Below are 9,052 nucleotides of genomic sequence, written 5' to 3'. Positions count from 1 at the left end.
CCCTGCATCCTCTGACTACCTTCAGAATCTCAAGATCATGTCTGTTAGAATCTCACAAACCTAGGGCGTGAAAAATCTGTGCATTAGGTCCCTAACGAACGTATAATTGAAGAGTATGGGATCAGATATAAATCAAAACATGAGTAAAGAAGTTATCCATTCTCAATTAGAAATGCAGTCTAAATTTTACACTCACCTGAAATTGGGGTCAGATTATTATGACCATACTTCGAATTCAGTCATTGGGTTGTTAGAATGGAAGCCTAAAGATTAAAGCGTAACATACTTATCTTTCGGATGTTGGTAAGAAGTGGCATGCATCATGTCTTACTCCCATGCCAGGAAATTGTTTGAATAATGGTTGCGCCTTCAAAGCTGAAAACTTACATTCTTCTCAATGTTTCATTCTAAGACTGGTTTGCTGGAGAAACATCAAAGTAGAAAGCCAAACTGGCTGAAAGGCTTTATCCCTTCAACACAATATTGTAATCTGCTGGAAGGTGGCTCTGCAGGAACAGGGTTGGCCACCCCTGCCATAATCCCTTCGGAGGGTCCTTCTGAAGGGATTAGAGCAGGGGTGCTCAACCCTGTTCCTGCAGAGCCACCTTCCAGCAGATTTCAGTTGCAACCCATCCCTATAAAAAAATCCAGCTTAAACCAGCCTAGGCTGGTTGGCTGGATTTAGCTGGTTGACCAGCCTGGTTATAGAGGGGTTTTGGCCATTTCCAGGCTGGTATCCAACCATTCCCAGCCTGGTCTTAGCTAGTCAGGCTGGAAAATGACCAGCCAAATCCAACTAAAACCAGCTTGACCAGCCTAGCCAGGCTAGGAGTCTAGCCAAAACCAGCTATTTCCAGCTTAAACCAGGCTGGTCAAGCTGGTTTTAGCTGGATTTAGCTGTTCATTTTCCAGCCTGACCAGCTAAGACCAGGCTGGAAATGGCCAAAACCCCTCTAAAACCAGGCTGGTCGACCAGCTAAAACCAGCCAACCAGCCTAAGCTGGTTTAAGCTGGATTTTTCAGCAGGGATATCAAACACACCTGTCTGTAGTTATCAAGTGCTGTTCAGGTCCTAATTAATTGGTTCAGTTGTGCTGGATCAGGGTTGGAGCTGAACTCTGTAGGAGGGTAGATCTCCAGGAACAGGGTTGGATTAGAGCATAAGGACGAGCTCTTCCAAGTACAGTGCAGTGTGTGACATCAAACAGCTTCTCTGCTTAAAGAACGATTTCCCAAATTGTCCATCAGTTCTGGAATGACACTTCAATATGGTGGCCAAGACTTTTTCAAGTGCCTTTCGGAGGGTAACGCATTTCATTTGGAATGCTCCATTGAGCACAGGTGTCAAACTCAGTTTCTGAATGGCCGCAGCTGTGTAGAGTTTAGCTTTAGCAGCTTCCCAAGGGAACCCACAAACAAAAAAATAGCATTTGTTAAAGATTTGAACACAAACAAGCATCTGTTGTATTACATTCACAACCCTGTTCCAGGAGATCTACCTTCCGGCAGATTTCAGTTGCAACCCTCATCAAACACACCTGACTGTAATTATCAAGTGCTGCTCAGGTTCTAATTAATTGGTTAAGGTGTGCTTGATCAGAACTCTGTAGGAAGGTAGCCACAAGTGAAGACCCCGGAGGCACATTGGCAACTGTTGATAGAGTATTACTAGTTTGCTCTGCGCTATCCAATTTGGTCAAACCGATAGAAACTAACACAAAAATCTGTGTTTGGACTTACATGTAGTATGGACTTGCTTTTTTTAGTTGAAGCTTGCCACCCACAACTTCCAAACAGAAGTCTTTGTCCCAGCTGCTGCATGCTTCCTCTACAATCGATGTCCCTGTACTTGTAAGGGCACTTCATCTCGATGCAGCCTCTTCCACAGCAAGTACAGTGCACTAACCCATCTGGCGAGGCTCAAACCTGAGGAATCTTGGGGTTTATGATGAACCCACACTCAGCAATGTCCATAGTTTGTACTGTTTTCAAACATTCTCCTCATTTTTCCTCTCCCAAGTTGTAGCTGTAAACTGATTTGTAGCAGTATTGGGGTAACAAACTGCTCTCGCTGTTGATGGTGCAGGATTGCTCGAATCAGACACAGAGACGTCATGCATATTAGATGCAGTAAATCCTTCCAGCGCGAAAGTGACACCAAATTGGGCATCTGTGCTGCTTTCTGGTCCGTCTTTCAATGCAGTGTGCCTGCTCGGGGGAAACATCTGCCTTTCTGGCTAAGGCTTTGCAGTGCAGGCGCAAAACAGACAGTTCCGTTTACATGTGTCTTCCATTTTTTCATCACACAGACTTTGCAGAGAATCTAGTGCTTAGAAAGTATGTGCAAGGTCTTCAAAGGCATAACGGGCATAGCAGCTTTAGGAGATGCTTTCTGTAGTTGTGTAAGGTAGGAGTACCTTGGTTCCTGTATGAAGTCCTTAAAATCGGCACACTTGTGCCTTCATCATCCAAAATACTGGTAAGACTTGTTTTTGCGGAAGTCTATTCTGTGTCCTGCTTCTGCTCCCACTTTTGTGATGTGAGGTATCGTCCAATATGCAGGCTGCCCAGTCACAGCGGCTGTCTACCTACTACAGACTACTGCCTCCAACTTGAAAAGTAGAGCTGCCATGCTTGTGCAATGACAAGACGATATAGCCTCGACAAGACGATGACCTATTCAACCGGTGTGAGTACAAGACCTTGTAGGGATATTTTACAGTTTAACCCAAAGAATGACCAGTCTGGTAGATGAAGACGAGCCGGAGTCAGAGATTTAAATAAATAAATCAAGTTTACTGAAGATAGTTTGCAGTTACATTCGCAGAAGCCAGCTTCAACACTCGCAATGAGTTCCTGCTTACAGTTTCAACAATCGAACAATTATACTCTTTACACAAGTCCAGAAAGCTATAATATTATAGGCAATATCAGGACAACTAGAACAGGTGTCTTCTTCTTCCCTTGTTTTGGACCTCCAGTCATAGGAACAGATGGGGAGAGAGAGAGAGAGAGCTATCTCCATGACCTATGACCTGGTTTGTGTGTCTCCTGAAAACAAAGTTAAAATAGACAGGCAAAAAGAGAAACAAGGACATAGAACATTCTTGCAGTAAGCAGTTTTAACTTATTTATAAGTTAAAATCAATTCAAAGTTAAATACTAAGAAACAGGATGATGAAAAGGATAAACGGTGGTCCATGATGAGACGGATTGGAAAGCAGAAATCCGAATCCTTCAACCTGTAGACAACACAAGAGTAAGCGTATATGAATGTTGGATTTAATAGTTGTTTTTAATAATGTTGCTGTTGTTCTCTATGTAATCTACAATGTATTTAGTGTTTACTTTTTTGTTCTGTTTTTGCTGTGGTTAGTTTATTGTTCATATTTGTGAAATGCTTTGGGTACAAGCATCTGTCTAACGATTTGTAAATGTAAACATTTGATTATTATTGGATATTAGAATAAAATACAGGGCTGCCTACTCTCAGGCATTCGGCATGACACTCACACAATTGACAGTATTCTCACGCCAAAATCCACTAATCGCCACAACCCACCCCCCGCTATTTACTTATCCCCTACTTATGATCGCCTTCCTTTCAGCACAACTACCCCCCTTTACTTATTCCCTGCATATGATCGCCTTCCATTCAACAACCCCCACCCCGTTCTTCACTTGTTATCGCATATGATCACCACAACAATCCCCCTTCATTTATATCCCACTTATAATCATCTTTCGTCTAACACCCCTCACCCGCTCTTTACTTATGAGCGCCATAACCCCCCTTACTTATTCCCCGCTTATGATCGCTAGGGATGGCTGACGTGAAACTGACGTTTCGACACAGTGTCGAGATCCCGAAGCGCAAGTGTTTCGAAACTGTACCGAAGCATGATCCGAAACACCCAAGTCACGTGACTAAAGTGTTTCGAAACACCTGGTCACGTGACTAAAGCGATTCAAAGCATGGATCAGCTTGAAAGCGTTTCGAGACCTGGCGAATCTTCATTTGACTGCCAAGGACGAAAAATATCTTGTCTCATATGGCCTAGTGGACTGTGCGTGTGCTCGTTGATACTATGCTTCCAATGATGTTTTGGGTTCGAATCCCGACTTGTACAAATACTCTGAAATCATGCTTTCATGTGTTTTAATCATGTTTCTGTTTGTGTAGCCTAAATAGGAAACAGCTGCAGTTACGCCATCAATATAGCATCATTTTTGTAACACTGTAAAACTATAATTAATAAGTTTACAGTACTGTGATAGTTTGGTTTAGGGTTTGGGTAGACATTAATAAAATACAATAAATGGGAAATTTAATGAATAATAATTTTTGATAATTTTAGGCCACAGTTTCCGATCTAGCAACAACCCTGTTTTAAGACCAAAACAAGACATATTTATTCACAAATTGTTTTTTCGGATATCAGACCAATGTTGAAACAAAACGATACAAGAGCAAAGCATTACTAACTGGTATTAAAGCATTTCAAAACAACAACATCAGCCTGGAATCGAACCCACTAGTTCAGCATGGTAGTCATATACCCTAACCACTCCACTATATTACCTGAAGGTACATCTGTACAAAGTGGGGTTTAATGCCTCAATTTGCTCAACTATTCTTTGCTGAAGCTGTTTCAGTGCAATACATACAAAAATGACCACTAGGTGTCACTGTAGAGTGGGGTTTCGAAACGTTTCGAAGCTTCGACACATTTGCTTCGACTGTTTCAGTGTTTCACAAAGCCTCGCTTTGCCCACCACTAATGATCGCCTTCAGTCTAACACAGGGGTGGCCAACCCTGTTCCTGGAGAGCCACCTTCCTGCAGATTTCAGTTGCAACCCATATCAAACACACCTGCCTGTAATTATCACGTGGTGTTCAGGTCCTAATTAATTGGTTCAGGTGTGTTTAATATGGGTAGCAACTGAAATCTGCAGGAAGGTGGCTCTCCAGGAACAGGGTTGGCCATCCCTGGTCTAACACAAACCCCCCTTCTTCACTTAACATATGATCGCCACAACTAATTTTTATACCCTCACTCATTCTTGAGATGCAGCTGATCACAGATAGTCAAACAGATCTTGTGATCCTAGTTGCTTTGAGCACGTCCTGTCTTGTCGATATCCTTACGTAACAGGGGAAATTAGTACTAGAAGAATCCAATATGCAAGTAAAAATACGTACTAGCTATACTTACGTAGTCAATATAGCATAGGAACTAAGTCGACAAATAAACAAACAAAAGACGTAAGTTTATCGGGGAACAGGCAGGAACAGAATAACCTAAGAATAGTAGATCTGGGTATTAGACGGATCTCCACGCCAGTCCTGAACACAGACAGAGAGCACATCAAAAACAACAACGAACTGACACGAGACAAGAGACGCGCTCTCCAGATATGGCTGGCAGGCTAATCAGGACAGCAGGGCTCTACATAGCACGTGACATAACACTGACGTAACAGATACACTTGGAACACTAAATTCATGTGACCAATCAGACACTCAGAAGTACGCACACACCTACAACCGTGGCATGTTTATACTCATAATACGTAGGCATGTTAATACGTGTCTGTCAATCAATTCAGTAGGCAGGGAAAAGCGCACTCCTACATCACGTTGCAATGGGCCTTAGATTACTATTTTTAGATTCTATTTTAACGTCAGGAAATTTTTTTAAAGATACTTGTTGTGTTTGTATTATTCCAAAGGTTGATTTTTCATCCAACCCAAGCTCATTCTGGAAATGTAGCCCCGCGGACGTTTCTGGAGGCCGCGATTTTACGTGGCCGGAGGTACATAAAGGCTGCGTTTGGTTTTTTTCGAGCGAACGTCGCGGGGCGGTGTGGCGCCGCTCCGCCCCTCCTCTTCGCCCTCGCCGGCCGATGGCTCGCCTCCGAGTGGAGGGCTTTCCCGACGCAATCAGTTTGTCCGCCTAGCTCACAGCGTTGCGTCGGCGGAGCGGAGGCCCCGGACGAGGAGGAGGAGCCGGCCGCGGTGGACGACGACCGGGATCGAGTCCGGGGAACAGCAGGTTCCGGAAATCAGGTGAGACGAAAAACGGAATCCGAAAAATGAGGGCGAGAATGCGGCGGGAACCGAAAACGCAGTCGAAATCAAAGACGAGGGCTTTTGCTTTTTTTTTTTCCCGGTCCGGCGGCTTTTTGCGCGAGAACGGCGCGGATCCGCGAAAACAAAAAAACGCTCGAATACGTACCTCCCGGGACGTAAATCGCGGTCCGCAGAAACGTCCGCGGGGCTACGTTTCCACAATGAGCCCGGGTTGTTTTCAACATAGGTGATATACAGTGTAACGAGCCATGTTTTTAATGTATAAACAGTTTCCCCTAACAGCCACCCGTCCAGGGGCAGGTTACCCTGGAAGACTAGGAATGACAGATTTGCCCAGAATAAAGGATTCTTTATTCAATCAATACAATCTGTTGTACCCACAACCCCCAGGGAAACCAAATTTAGCCCAGAACTCCTTTTTAACCACATTTTGGCTCGAAGGCCTTGCAAAGATTTTGTGTGCATGTCGGACGAGGCTTGATGTTCCTGCATGTATAGCTGAACTTAGAGCAGGCTGGGATATTCTGCCAGTTGAACTGGATGTTGGCGAGATCTGCTCACAAAAAATACAGTGCAGAAATTATTTTCACAACAACGTGGAGTGTATTTGCATCTAAATCATCTGCTATAAGATGACAAAGAGATACTGCCTGATGGGATAAGCGTAGCCTCAGGTTGACATTCCACCTCAGACAATAACAGATATGTAGACCTTGGTCTGTGGACACTCTGTCTCCCAATACTTTGGCCCATAAGGTTCTCCATTTGACCGAACAATTTGAATATACATTAATGATCAATTACACTGATCAATGAATGATGTTTTGCTGAAATTAAATGTTCAGTAGTTGGCCGTTCAGTCACTCACATTGGATCCAGACTTTGATGTTGTTGGTTGGTGATAGACAACCTCAACCAGACCAATCAGCTTAAGCATGTATGTACCGGCCCGATTGGTCAAATCTTACTGGCAACTTATTCAGGATATGTTTCACACAGTGGATGCCCTTCCAGCTGTAACCCAGTGCTGGGAAACATCCAAACACACTCATTCACACACATACACTTTGGCCAATTTGGTTGGTTCAATTCCCCTATAGCGCACGTGTTTGGACTTTGGGGCAAACCAGAGCACCCGGAGGAAACCCATGCCAACACGGGGAGAACATGCAAACTCCACACAGAAATGCCAACTGACCCAGTCAGAACTCGAACCAGTGACTTTCTTGCCTTGAGGTGACAGACTAACCACTGAGCCACCATGTCGCCCAATTAATTATGCTCAATTAGTTCTGAACAATGGATAATTCCCAATATCTAAAATCTGTTAGAATATCTAAATCAGCTGCTAGCTAACACATAAAACACAAACTCATATCTTTGGAATCCAAATCCTCTTATTAGACTGCAATAATCCGAGCAACGGAAGCAGGGAACACTTCCGAAAAAGAACCCAATTTAACTGGCATCTACTCTCATGTTTGTAACGACGGGGAGAGTGACAGAGACAAGGTAAGATCCACAATGAAGCTTTATTCTGCGTCAGGCAAGCAATGATCAAAATGGTACAAATGGGTATATGCATGCAGTCCAGAATCGTGGTCAGTTTACAGGCAATAGGTTAGAAGGCAGGCAGCTAAACAGGAGAACAGGGAATACAAGGCTAGGGTCTAAATACGGATAAACAAGACAGGGAGAAATGCGTTGTAATGTCCTGGTACAGCTAACAAGACTCGGCAAACTGGATGGGTGAATGAATGGCTTATGTATGGTGTGTTATCAGTCTCTGACAAGGTTCAGCTGGTGAGAGTGTAATCAATCTTGATGAGTGAGCAGGCGTGAGTTTGACCGGAGAGCATGTATGTCTAGGAAGGCGGAAGTGTAGTTCAAGAGCTGCGTCCCAAATGGCACACTATACACTATGCACTCATGCACTATGTACTTATGCACTTACACACTTAACAGGATAGTATATGCATGTAGTGGCGTCCCAAATGGCACACTAATGTTTTTTTACTAAGCGGAAATTGAAACCGTTTCCCTGATGACGTTTGAAGGTTGCCAAATCAGTGAAATAAACGACCGACTTATCAAATAATACCTGCCGTGAGTATAACCGCATTCACCATCGGGAGGCGCTATAATCACTCTCGCAGGAGAATTTTGCTTTCACCATCAAAAATAAATAAAGTTATTCAACATGTTCAACAACGTCCGATAGCTCCGCCCCTTCCGCTACGTAAGCAAACTTGCGGTCGTTGAGTGCGTGAAGTGTCCATCATTACACACTTCATTTTAACGGCTGAATGAGTGCATCATCCGGGTAATTAAAGTGCACTTATTATTTTTAGAGTTTTCACTGTGTGAACCCACTACTTACACTATTTATACTACAAAATGGCGTAGAATAGTGCATAAGTATGCGATTTGGGACGCAGCTACAGTGTTCGTGTGAGAACCAGCGATCGCTCTCCAGAGATTATGTGATAATGTTAGTCTGCCTGTTTTCCTTATGTCCATCGACCTGGCCTGTATCCCTTTTGCTAGTCTGAACACCCGCTAATGTCTACTTGGACTTGCATGATCTCCATCACAACAGAACTCACCATTCCTAAGCATCCGATGTCCAGACTGCAGATTTGCTCAGGAGGTTTGGCCAGAGGAGAACTGCAAGGTTCACTCTTCTCTTCCGTCAATTGGTAAATCGCCGCTGTCGCCTTTGGCTTGCTTGTTTGGGACTAGTGGAGCTGCACATCGGTGGAGTTGCTCATCTAAGCAGAAAAGTGGCAATTGAGACAGAGACCATCTGTCCTTGTTTCCAGTGCAACAACGCTCAACAACCCTGCTGAAGAATCCAGCTTAAACCAGCCTAGGCTGGTTGGCTGGTTTTAGCTGGTTGACCAGCCTGGTTTTAGAGGGGTTTTGGCCATTTCCAGGCTGGTTTCCAGCCATTTCCA

At 44.0% G+C, this 9,052-nt stretch overlaps 1 protein-coding gene across 2 annotated transcripts in view; it reads left to right on the top strand.

The window, feature by feature from the left end:
* Window positions 1-9,052, top strand: part of tmem19 (transmembrane protein 19) — a 1,055,620-nt gene that overhangs the window by 834,614 nt on the left and 211,954 nt on the right. The gene's annotated exons all lie outside the window — the stretch shown is intronic.

This window comes from Danio rerio, chromosome 4, assembly GCF_049306965.1.
Source record: "Danio rerio strain Tuebingen ecotype United States chromosome 4, GRCz12tu, whole genome shotgun sequence".
Lineage (NCBI taxonomy): Eukaryota > Metazoa > Chordata > Actinopteri > Cypriniformes > Danionidae > Danio > Danio rerio.
The sequence above is the reverse complement of the archived record's forward strand: the minus strand, read 5'-3'. Positions and strand labels throughout refer to the sequence as shown.